Genomic DNA, 13,820 nt, shown 5'->3' on the forward strand with positions numbered 1-13,820 from the left:
ACAACACAGTATCATCTGCAAACAACAGTACAGGGAGTTTCCAAACACTACCCTCTCTCACCAGGGCCACTCCAACATCCACTACCCTACCTTGTACCTCTTTTATTACCCAATCCATGTACAGATTGAACAACCACGGAGACATGACACATCCCTATTTCAACCCAACCTTCAAAGAGAAAAATTCACTCAGTTCACCTTCCACATGCACTGCAGCCTTAGCACCATCATACATACTCTTCACAGCATTCAACAACTTCCCATCTACTCCATATATTCTTAATACTTTCCACAATCCTTGTCTATCCATCCTGTCATACGCTTTCCCCAAATCCATGAAAGCCGCATACAACTTCTTTCCCTTCTCTAGAAACTTTTCCACTAAAGATCTAAGAATGAATATCTGATCTATACAACCTCTTCCCTTCCTAAAGCCTCCCTGTTCTTCTTCAACTAATTCCTCTGTTCTTTCTGTAACTCTGTCAATAAGTATCCTACCATACACTTTTCCTATTACACTAAGAAGACAAATGCCCCTATGATTACCACACATTTCTTTTTCCCTTTTTCCTCTGTACAAGGGAATAATTATATCTGACTTCCAATCCTCCGGGACTCTACCTTCCTCCCAGGCCAATCTGCACATTTTCCACATCCATTCTACTACTATCTCTCCCCCACGCTTCAGCATTTCACCACACACTCCATCAATTCCTGGGGCTTTCCCCAATTTAACTTTCTTCATTGCTTCCACAACTTCTATCCTACTGATTTCTTCCTGTCTTCTCACCTCCCTCCTTCTCCTAGCCATTCCCCAGCCACTTATACTCGCATTACTTCCGTCCTCTATGTTCAACAATTCCTTAACCCTTAAACCGCAGGTTTGTTTTGCTTTGACTTGCGGCTCCCGCGGGCATATTCGTGCTCCGACAGACTCTCTAAAAATATTTGCCAAAAATCAGTTACTAGTCCTAGAATATTAAAATCACATATGCTTATGGCACATACCTTCAGCTTTCTCCCGGGGTGTTTGTTGAGCCTTCGTCGAGTACCGTAGGACTTGTGGAGACCTCTGAAGTTGGGTAATGAAGTCTTCACTTTACACTTCCCGACAACCCGTAATATGATTACCACAGGCTGATATTATCACTAGAAACACTATTCTATGATTCTCAAATAGTTTGGAATCCATACTCCAAAAAAAAAAAAAAAAACACTGTGAAAGCAATGAAAATTACGAGGGCATATGACCATCCCACTTCTGATCGTTTGCCGCTGGTGGTGTCATTTATTACAGTATTCATAAAAACACTCACAGTTTATATTTCTATTAATATATAACACTTATATATATCTACAGTCTTTATCCATAAGTTTCCTTCAGTAATAGTAGTTTATTGTCACTGTAGGGATTCAATTTCTTTCAGTAAAATACGTAGCATTCACTTTCTCGTCCTGTATACTAGAATTGAGAGTGAATGTAACTTTCACCTTCACTCTCATAACTCATAGTATTCATACATGCTAGAGTGAAACTTTTACTTTCATTACTCCTAGGGTATATACTTGTATTCTTATAATACTACTCATTTACATTTCTATTTACGTTCTCTATTTTATTTACGTTACTTCCATTTCTATTTTATTTACACTGTGTTATGCACTGTCACTTGAAGTAACTTATAAAACTATTTTCCATTGTTCACGTATATTTACATTCACTGCTTTCACTTGCTGTTTACACATTATTTACACATTATTTACAATTCCACTTGCACTGTTTTACTCAACAGAAAGATCGTAGTCACTCTCTTTCAATTGTCAGGCCTTTACCTCTATCCACACGATGTTTAGTAGGGGGTAAAGTTCACAGGGCCCTTTGCACGGGGCTAAAAAGCGACGGAAGTTAGCAGGAGCGAATCCGACGTACTTTCACCTTGAAAGACGACAGTGAACTGATAGTGGTGGCCTCCTGCCACCTGGCTAGGGTGAGTGCAATACTGCCAACTTCAGCCTTGTGAGACCTGCTAATATATAGCAATGAAATGATTGGCAGGAAACCAAAACAATACATACTAAATTAGGTAGTTCCAGGTGAATGTAAATATCACTTAGGCTTCTCCCTTCCTTTCTTATATATATTTTTATGACAAAATAGATTATAAGGCATATTTCAAGGGGAAATAAACAGCAAAAATTAGTGAACGAGTGCACGTGAGGTGTTGTCAGGTGATAATTAGCCAATTCTAGGTGTATGGCACTCTCACTTACCTTATTTCTTTCTGGTATATATTACTTGGTATAAGAATAGGGCATAGGGCTTATTTCAATGGATGAAATCAGTGAAAAATTCCAGGGAAGATTTACTTAGCATAGCACGGCCGGGCAGGCGAGAGGATAGGGTAATGGAGGAGAGGTAGGGAGGGGAGTCAAGAATGGGGAGAAATGGCTAAATTGTCAACAATGGATGGGAGTACAGATGAGATTAGGAGTGCTGACTAGTGTCGGACATTGGCAGTACTGATAGATGATACATGCCACCACTTGAAAGTCCGGGCGAATTCAAAATAACACAGAATTACAAAAGTGACGCCCCGCAGTATGATCCCTTGCTCCCAAGCGTCATGAAAGTGACGCCCCGCGGTTAAGGGGTTAAAGTGTTCTCTCCATCTGCTCACTTTTTCTCCCTTCTCCACTAGTAATCTACCATTTTTATCTTTCACTCCCCTGTTAACTTCACTTCCACCCTGTCTTACTCTTTTCACCTCTTTCCAGAACATTTTCTTACAGTCCCTCCACTTTACACTCAAATTCCTTCCAAATTCCTCATCCACTCTCTTCTCACTCTCTCTTACTAATCTTTTCACTTCTCTCTTTCTTTCTACATATAACTCTCTCTTCCGCCTCTCAACTTCTTCCATGCTCGTATTTCTCATCCATTCATTGTATGCTTTCTTCTTTTGTGCCACAGCCTGTCTCACCTCTTCATTCCACCACGCTGTTCCTTGCACCCCCCTCTGTCTTCTCTTCATCCCACACACCACATCACATGCTGCACATATTTCTTCTGTGAATTTCCTGCACACACCTTCCACGTCCCCCATCTGCACCAATTCATATTTGCCCAATCATTCCTCCACTTCTCTCTTACACTCAGACAAACAATAAAATATCAGAGCAGCAAACACTAAACTGGAATAATCATCTCCAAACACTTGATCACAAAACAAACACCAGCAAACTCTACAAAACACTAAACAGCATCACACTCTCCAACAGCAACACTACACAATCACACGCTGCCATCACAACAACAGACACCATACCTTCAAATAGGCAACAAGCACACACTCTCATCAATCACTTTTCACAAGTCAGTCATCTAAACCCCCATCGCGACGACTGACATGTCATCTGACGCAAGAGACAGTTTCCCACAGACTCAGACTTCGCACCTTTCACTTACAACCAGACGAAGAACATCATTAGCAACCTTAAGCACTCGTCTGCCTGTGGACCAGACAACATAAGCAACATACACCTTAAACACCTTGAACCACAAGGCATACAAGCACTCACCAACATATCGAACTACAGCTACTCACAGAACATAATACAGTGAGCCTTCGAAATATGAAAACCCGAAGTACAAATTTTCGATGGTACAAAAGCGTAGAATATAGGACAAATTCCACAATATGAAAATATCCGTCTCAATTATACGAAAATCGATACGAAAGGAAATACAGAGACAGCCCAATTATCCAGACTATATGGTGTGAAGAGGTGCCTGAATAGTCTGAAATCGCGATTAATCTGGCAGAAACAAAACACATTCATTCATTCATTCATTGCCAGACGCCATGTATCCCAAACGGGGTGGCCAACGGCTTAGAGTTAATTGTTTTACAGGGAGGGGCACTAATCCTCCACCAACCCCACTTGACACGTAGGGATGCCAACAGCATCTGGTGTTCCCATGCGGTCACCCATCCAAGTACTAACCAGACGCAACGTTGCTTAACAAGTACAGTAATCCCTCGGTATCTGATGCACTCTGTATACAATATTTCGCGTATACGATCGATCTTCTTTAGTACTCTTGACTCTATATACGATTTCTGTGGCTCACACTTACCATCGCACGCGCGCGGTTGGTCCAGCGCAAGTCAATAGGCATTTGTTTGGAATTGCGATCGCCGCACCAAAGATGATGGTGCGGTCACCCATCAAAGCCAGTTTGGGCTGCAAGTAGCGAATTGGGCTACTTCTGGAAGCCTTGCACTTCTAAATATTGGATTTAGATACTTGCGACTTTCTGGGCTACTTTAAAAGTAAGTTGGGCTAACCTGGGCTACTAATGAGACGAAAGTCAAAAGTTGATTATTGATTACGTATCATTTAAAATATAGCCTAATATAATTACCTTTTGAAGACACAAAAAGATAGTGTGTTATAATTTATCATATCATCCCTCTTTAAATTTCTCGCACTCTTGCATTAATCCCGGATTGGCTATTTAATTCGAACTGAACGTGTGAGATTACCACCCCAGTCAGTCGTGTTTTCTTCATCCATGACTCGCGGATGCAGAAGCAGACCTTGATAATCTTCAGCTGCGATGACATGGTCGTGGAGACTTACTGAATAATTATTTAAATACTGGTATGTACTTATAATGAGGTGCAAGGAAACACTTTCCTTTATTTCCTAAAATACTTTCGTTAAGTTGAAAAAATGACTAAGTCCAACAGTAAGAGTTATGTTTTGTGAAGAAGAACACAGCTTAGTTCCGTGAATGTAAAGGAAATGACATAACTTAAAGAAAACAGAAGTAAATTTAGTTAATGCAGTAAGTAAGGAGTTCTGTGTTAATTAACTTTTGGCTTACATCACTTCGAACAACCTTACAGGAGCATTAACGGAGCAACATTCAACTGGTAAGTTGTGCACAGTTAAATTATTTGTGTCTGTATGTATATACTCGTGGAGAGAGAGAGAGAGAGATACTGTAGATAGATATATTGATAGAGCTGTATACTGTAGATAGATATATTGATAAATATGTATATATACTGTACATAATTATGTTGGGCTACTTTATACAGTACCGAAATTCACTACTTTTGAGGCCTGTTACCGCTACTCTTGGTCACAAAAATCTGGCAACCCTGGCTCAGACTAGTCTTTCCCGCGCTCGTTTGATTCACTAGCTTTGTATTCCAGTGCATTAGCGACGTGATTTTCACTATTATTTCTCACCTAACCTCAAGTACAAGTTCTGTGATGTCTTCCAAGTGGCCTGCAAACTCTAGTGCCTCTGATCTCAAGCCTAAGAGAGCGAAATACAGTAATCCCTGTACTTTCCAGACGCCCACTTTCCGGACATCCCCACTTACCGGATATTTTCGTCCCGGGATCCAATATTCCCAAAATGGTCCAAAAACCACAAAAAATTCGAAAAAAATCCGACTTTTTCCCGCCAGTAATTTGAACTTGGCACGCGCAGCACGGAACAGCTTTGTTTTGGTGCATCATTCCTCCGACGTCCGCTAGAGTGCCCCTGCATCCTCCCCACTTACCGCCAGTCTCTCGTCGTGAGTGCACGCTCGTTGTCATGGCTGCCCATGTGCTCGCTTTTGTGGTGGTGCCTTACCTCCTGCAGGCTCTCCTTCCTCTTATTAGTGTGTGTGATGATGGCCCCACTGCCTGAGAAGAGGAAGAGAGTGGTTTTGACTCTGGAGAAGAAGAGGGAGATATTGGAGAAAGTGGATGCGGGACGGTCTTCGTCACGCATCCCTCGTGAGTTCAACCTGGCCCAATCTACTTTGTTTGATATCGAGAGATCCCGAGACAAACTCATGCAGTACACGGCTGACTTCTCTTCGAAAAGCAAACGCAACGTGGAGAGGAAGATGATGTTTACTCCCAAGTATGTTGAAGTCAACCGCTCCACGTTGATTTGGTACTGACGGCAACGTGCTGCTGGTGTGATGGTGCGTGGTATGGAGTTGAAGGCTGCTGCTGAGAAGTTCGCAAGGCTTCACAACGCCCTAGACTTCAAGGCATCCAAGGGTTGGCTCTTCGCGTTCAAGTTACGACATGGCCTTACCGACCGTAAGTCTCATGGCGAAGCTTTGGACGCTAACGAGGGTGGAGTAGAGGAGTTTCGGCACAAAGTGAAGGGCTCGATCGACAGGGAGGGCCTCACTCTCGGTCAAGTCTACAACGCTGACGAAACTGGTTTATTCTATCGCTCTTTGTCCACGAACACTCTAGCTGAGGAGACGGAGAAGCATGTACCTGGCCGCAAGCTCTCCAAGCAAAGGGTATCTGCTTTGTGTGGTGCTAATATTAACGGCATGCACCGGCTTAAGCCCGTTATTGTTGGCCGTGCAAAGCAGCCTCGGTGTCTTCGTGGGGTGATGGATGTCCTTCCTGTCGTTTGGTACCATTCCTTGAAGGCATGGTTCACAGGCCACATCTTCAAAGACTGGTTCCACCGCCATTTCATCAAGGAGGTCATACATTACCAGACGGAGAAACTGGGAATCCCATGCGACCAGGTAAAGGCCCTCCTTCTCCTCGACAATGCACCTGCCCACCCGTGCGACAAGGACTTGGTGGCTGAGAATGGCCGCATTAGGTGCATGTTTCTGCCACCTAATACTACTGCTCTCATCCAACCAATGGACCAAGGAGTGATTGTGGCAATGAAGCGGCTATACCGACGGAAGTTCCTGGACGAGGTGATGGTTGTTCTCGAGGACGAGGATGAGCGCAGGAAGGGACAGGACACGGAAGCCCAGCGGACTTTGGAAAATCTTCGACAACATCAAGTCTGCCATTTACAACTGGGCCAGTGCATGGAAGGAAGTCCCTGTCAAGACTCTAGAAAATGGTTGGTCTCGTCTGCTTCTCGGAACGGATGTGGAGCACAATTTCCTAGGTTTCAACGTGGATGACTTCCATGCACGTCTACGTGTACATGGGGACGATGTTGATGTGGACGAAGTGCGCGAGTGGTTGGATGATGACGAGGGTGATCCTGGGTATCAGACCCTGTCTGATATCGAAATCGCATCTTCAGTTGCAGGTGTCAGTACCCAGCTTGAAGATTCCAACGAGGACGGCGACGATGATGCGGACTCCTCTCAGCACGACACTACTCCAGCCATCCCCAAGCTGAGCGCACTCCGGGAACACCTAGAGTTCGTTCTGGACTACCTGGAACACCCGGACTGCGACAGGGAGATGGGGCCCTTGGGACTTGTGGAGGAAGTGCGTGCTTTCAGGCAGCGCATCATTAATCGTCAGAATCATCGTTCCTTGCGTCAATCAATGATTGACAGCTTTTTCAGGCCTGTGACCCGCGCTGTGCCCAGCCCTGACTCCACTCCGTTGCCTCCCCAAGACAGGCCCTCATGCTCCGAGCCACAGCCCAGCACATCAGCCACGGTGGAGACACCGCTCGACGTGAGTTTGCGCCTATCTTCAGAGTCGTCTGCAGTGGGTACGCCATCACCACGACCCAGCGACGCACCCCTAGGTCACCTCCACGTGCTACTCGCAGACTCTGACAGTGATTAAACAGCAAGAACTTCTCCACTAGACCACATGGGAATTTAGTGTTGTGCAGTAAAAGAAAAACAGTGCATATTGTTAAGAAATTAGAATTCTAAGTGAAAAGAGACTGATTTAATAGACTTTCAATTAAGCTAAAATTAACTAGAGTGTGTTATGTTTAGAAAATGGATTTATGAGTGCAAAGACTGTAAGTTCAGAGTGCAAGACTTATTTCATAAAGTTACAAAGGAGCATAAGTAAGACAAGAGTGCGCAGTGTTAAGAGAATGGACTTCTGAGTGCAAATGACTAAGTTCAGTGCAAGACTTCATGAACAGTGTACTGCAAGTGCTTCAGGAAATCCTTCTTACTGTAAGAGTCTGAGAGGAGGCGGTTATTCATCGAGATGGTGAGGGACTTGCTTTAAGTACCCAGAATGTTTCATATTGTACTTTACTGTATTTTCCATACTGTACTTACCTCTAACACCTCATTTCACTCTTTTATGTCCCTTATTGGTGTGAATAGGGTATTAGGTGCTATGCATGTGCAGTAGGGAGGTATTTCTCTGAGTTAGGGTCCATAAGTACCAGTCCAGGAGCCAGGGACTTGTTGTAAGTACTCAGAATGTTTAATATTGTATAAACTCACCTCTAAAACCTCATTTTGTAGTTCTTTTGCATTTATTTCTGTGTTTTATGTCCCTTATTGGTGTGATTTGGGTCTTAAATAGGTGCTATGCATGTCCAGAGGGAGTTGTATAGGTGTGTTTCTGAGTTAGGGTCCATAAGTACAAGTCCAGGAGGCTGGTGCCCACTATCTGGGCAAGACCACTTTCCGGACGTGCCTTTGGCTCTATTACGTTGGATAGTGGGGGGATTACTGTACAATGAAAACCCTGTTTCTACTAGTGCATGTTTCAAATGGTTCGATTTTTCCACCCTATTTCCGTCAGACTTTGGGAAGATACTTGTGTCTCTCATTGTACATTTGAAGCAGCAGAAAGACCTTACCAATTCAATTCATAATCCTCCAGCTTGTTTCTGTAATTTTCTGACAACTTTCGGTTCAGCAAATTACTTTTCTTGCTGAAAAATTTTATCCCTGTTATTACTGTCACTTTCCCCTACAATCGTTTCCAGCGTAGTGGAAGAAACTCAACGTGCTCAAAGGTGGATATCATTTCCCAATTTCCCAACTGGAGGTTAGATTAGGTTAAATTATTAGGCACAGATAAGCTCGTTTAGGCCTGGTTTAGTTAAACACTTAGGGAAGAACAGTCCCTTCCGCCATTATTTTAACAAAATAAACAAGAGTTGTCACACCAGAACAGCTAAAAATGACGGGGAAACAGATTTAACAAGAAACGTTTACTGTATTTACCAACCCAGAAATAATCTGAAAAATAAAACAGACTATCAGGAAGAACTGATACGGTAAGGCGCTTTTACTGCTTAAAATAAAGGCAATGTTTAGCCCTCCGACTGTGGGTTCAGAAATTTGCGTGCTCCTGTGGTTGGCCTAGGGATCATTTTTTCAAAGTTCTAAAATCAATGTCTTTTTCATACATATGTGAAAAGACTCGTCTGGCACACCTGGCCTTTTTTATTATTTTAATTTTCTCCCTACCCCCTGGGGGTAGGGGTGTTTCAAGAATACTCCCCCAGTATCCCTGCTTGTCGTACGAGGCGACTAAAAGGGTTGGTGGTGGGTTAGTGCCCCACCCGGTAAAAAGAACTAACTAAAAAAGCGAATAAAGCGCCTCGGACCCGGACAGACCATACGTTGATGACTAAGGAACGGACAAAGGACATTCTTAGGGTGGGAACATGGAATGTGAGAGGAGTGAATGATGAAGTGAAAGAGAAAGAGATTGTTCAGGTGCTTGAGGATGCAAAAGTGGATATATGTGGATTGACTGAAACTAAATGGAAAGGTGAAAGGATGAGAGAATGGGAATATGGTGTTGGTATATGTGCGGGAGTCAATGAGAATGAGAGGGCACAGAGAGGGAGTATGTCTGATGATAAGCAAGAAGTGGAAGGAGAATATAAGAGAGTATGGAACAGTGGGTGCAAGGATTGTATGGGTGAGGATGAAAGTAGGTATACAGTACAAGCGTGGACGATTGTGTGTGTGTATGCTTCGACAGAGGACCGAGTGGCAAGAGTGAAAGATGAGTTTTGGGCGAGAGTAGAAGCATGTGTGGATACATTTGAGAGGAGCGAGAGAGTGCTTTTGATTGGAGACATGAATGGCAAAGTTGGGAATGTACGAGTGGATGGAGTGGTTGGTCAGTGGAGTGTGCCAGCTGAAGTAGGTGGGAATGGTAGTACTTTGGTGGACATCTGTGCTTGTAAAGGGTTGGCAATAGCTAACACCTACTTTCGACATAAGATGATCCACCAGTATACGTGGAGAGTAATGAGGAGGATGGATGGTGAACTTGTTGAACGAAAGGCAATGATAGACTACGTGTGTGTGGATGAGCGAATGAGAAGACAAGTGTTGGATGCAAGAATGTGGAGAGGGTGGGGGAATGGAGTCTTGGACCATCACTTAGTGATGGCCAAGGTAGAGATGCAAAGAAAGTGGTTGAGGAGACGAAGGGGAAGACAAGAGGAAGCAGCTCCTGTGAGAAGAGTGGAGAAACTGCAAGATAGTGAGAAAATGACAGAGTATAAGAGCATAGTGGAAGAAAGATTGGGAAGGTATGAGCTAGAGCAGATGGAAGGGGTGGAAGACGTATGTAAGATATTCACGGAAGAGATAGGCACAGCGCGTGAGGCGGTTTGTGGAGTTAGGAGGAGATACAAGGGTGTGCAAGGGACAGCATGGTGGAATGATGAGGTGAAACGAGCTGTGGAACAAAAGAAGAAGGCATGTAGTGAATGGTTGGCGAGTAGAGGTAGGGGAGAAGATGAGAGAGAGAAGAGAGAGGTATATGTGAGCAAGAGAAGGCAGGTTAAGAGACTGGTGAAGAAGGGTAAGAAGAAAGTGGATGAAGAGTTTGGGAGGAATCTGAGTGTGAAATGGAGGGAGAGTAAGAAATTGTTTTGGAAGAGGTAAAGAAAGTAAGGCAGTGTGAAAGGGGAAATAGTAGGGGAGTGAAAGATAGGAATATTAGATTGTTGGTGGAGAAGAGAGAGAAATTGAGGAGATGGAAGGAGCACTTTGAGGATTTGTTGAATGTAGAGAGTGACAGCAGTGCGAGTATAAGTGGTTGGGGAATGGCTGGGAAAAGAAGAGATGAGAGGAGGGAGGAAGAGATCAGTAGGGCGGAAGTAGTGGAAGCGATGAAGAAGATTAAGCTGGGAAAGGCCCCAGGAATTGATGGAGTGTGTGGTGAAATGCTTAGGTATGGGGGTGAGATTGTTGTGGAGTGGATATGGAAGTTGTGTAGATTGGCTTGGGAAGAGGGAAGGGTTCCAGACGACTGGATCTCAGGTATAATTGTTCCTTTATACAAAGGAAAAGGGGAGAGAGAAGTATGTGGTAACCATAGGGGTATTTGCCTTCTTAGTGTGACTGGTAAAATATATGGTAGAATACTCACTGATAGGGTTAGGCATATGACAGAGGAGCTAGTTGGAGAAGAACAAGGGGGATTTAGGAAGGGAAAAGGGTGTACAGATCAGATATTTGTTCTAAGATGTTTAGTGGAGAAGTATCTAGAGAAGGGAAGGAAAGTGTATGCTCCCTTCATGGACTTGGAGAAAGCTTATGACAGAATAGATAGGGAAGGTATGTGGAAGGTATTAAGAATATATGGAGTGGAGGGGAAATTCTTTAGTGCTGTGAAGAGTATGTACGAGGGAGCTAGGGCTACGGTGCGAGTGGATGGTGAGCTGAGTGAGTTCTTTGATCTCAATGTGGGACTGAAACAGGGTTGTGTGATGTCTCCATGGCTGTTTATTATATACATGGATGGGGTTGTAAAGGAGGTGCAAGGTAGGACAGTGGATGTGGGGGTGGCTCTAATGAATGAGGGTGAGATTTGGAAGTTTCCAGTGATGCTGTTTGCTGATGATACAGTATTGTTGAGTGAAGATGAATGGGAGTTGCAAGGTTTGGTGAATGAATTTGGGACAGTGTGTAGGAGGAGGAATCTGAAAGTTAATGTAAACAAAAGTAAAGTTATGGTGTTTGAGAGGAATGAAGTCACAGAGTGTGCAGTGAGGTTGGATGGTGAGGATATGGAGAATGTGAGTGCATTCAAGTACTTGAGTAGTGTGATGAGTAAGGATGGAACTTTGGGGGATGAAGTGCGTGAAAGGGTACAGCAGGGAAGGAAGGTTGTTGGTACACTGAAAGCAGTGATGAGAAATAGGGAGGTGAGTATGGAAGTTAAGAAGTCACTGCATGATAGTATTGTGATCCCTACCCTGACGTATGGAAGCGAGGCGTGGACCTTGCAAGAGGGGAACAAGTCAAGAGTGAGAGCAGTGGAAATGAGTTACCTGAGAGGAGCATGTGGAGTGACGTGGAGGGACAGGTTGACGAATGAAGATGTGAAGGAATGTTGTGGGGTAGATGTGGATGTGGTTGAGAAGATTAGGAGAAATACACTGAGGTGGTTTGGACATGTGGAGAGAATGGAGAATGAAAGACTGACTAAGAGGGTGTATGTAGGTGAGGTGGAGGGAGGGAGAGGGAGGGGTAGACCGAGGATGAGGTGGAGGGATGGAGTTGAGAGGTATATGAGGGAGGGGGGTGAGTTGGGGGGAGGGTAGTCAAATGGTGGGTGGCAGAGCGACTTGGAGGCGTTTTGTCTGCGGCCACCCTTTGGGGGATTAAGGCGTTGGGCTATAGATAGATAGATAGAATTTTCTCCCTAAACCCATCTTGTGATTTGCTATGATTCATGAAGAATTAATAAAATAAGGATGCCTGTTACATTAACATGTAAACATCAACGAACACATCTGGGATGAAGTGAACTGTGAATGCCTGAGTACTTGGGATGGTAGAGTAGGGTTCTGTAAACACACCAGTGACCCTCGTTCCCTTCCCATAATTGCTCGCAGTTTTTTATAGCTCACTCTAACTCAATGTTACTGACACCGGTACAGTAAGGTGTTGTTCAAAGCCAGCATCTATGAAAGCAATAATGGAATACATTATTGTTTGTATCTGTCCTCTCTCTTTCACACACACACATAAGAACAAACAAAAGAATGAGCAGTAAATGTACACTAACTTTAAGAAGCAGAAATAACTGTGCTCCGTCGGTCCGAAATATGTTGGGAAGAGCGATACCAAACGAAGAATGTGAAACTGAATTCTAACCTACGAGAACATGTGGGAGGAAAGAGTAATTTTTTGTTCTGATTAGCAAACATTTTTGTTCCATATAGTCTCTTAAAATTGTAAAATCCATAATCTTTCGTGTAAGCATACAGCCTAAAGACCTTACCAAGTCAATTCATATTCCTCTAGTTTGTCGTCTGTATTTTCCTGACTATTTTGAGGATGGTAAATTATGTTCTCTTGCTGAAAGAAACTTATTCAAAATTAGGGCGCATGGAACATAAGCATGTAAACATCAGCGAATACTTCTGAAGTGAAGAGAACGCCTGACTGCTTGGGATGGTAGAGTAGGGTCGTGTAAACACACCAGTGACCTTCGTTCCCTTCCCATAATTGTTTGCAGTTTTTTATAAGACACCCTAACTCAATGTCACTGACACCGAAACAGTAAAGTGTCGTTCAAGGCCGGCAGCTATGAAGGGGTTAATGGAATACTGTATGAAGAATTCAAAATGTGCACCGTGCTCGCTTGCCCAGAGAAAACGAATTAACCCCTCTCTGGTAAACAAATTTTCGCGCACTTCTCAGTTGAGTCCACATCCCTCCCCTCCTCGCGGCTTCGCTGTACGTGAGGATATTTTCGCAGCTCTTCACCTTTTTGTATTGTGTCACCATGCCTCCCAAGCGCCCTACATCATTTCCAGCATTGGGGGAGCCCGCTGCAAAGAAGCAGCAGCACCGTACTCTAACTCTGGAAAGGAAATTGGAAATTATAAGACCCCATGAGGAGGGGAAGGGAGTCTCGGAGATTGGGCGTGCTGTAGGCCTTGCAGCTTCCACTGCTGGGACTGTGACAAAGAAAAAGTAGATGTACAAGAAAGAATATGGCCACCTCTTTCTCTACAATTGTATACAGGTATTGCTTACTTCAAAATAGTGGGGGGGTAAGTTTAGGGGGGGGGTCCGAAGGGGTCCTGGGACGCATCCCCCATTTATGTGTACTGT

The sequence above is a fragment of the Coenobita brevimanus genome, chromosome 32 (genome assembly GCF_032717465.1).
Source record: "Coenobita brevimanus isolate Jiangsu-jjx chromosome 32, ASM3271746v2, whole genome shotgun sequence".
NCBI lineage: Eukaryota > Metazoa > Arthropoda > Malacostraca > Decapoda > Coenobitidae > Coenobita > Coenobita brevimanus.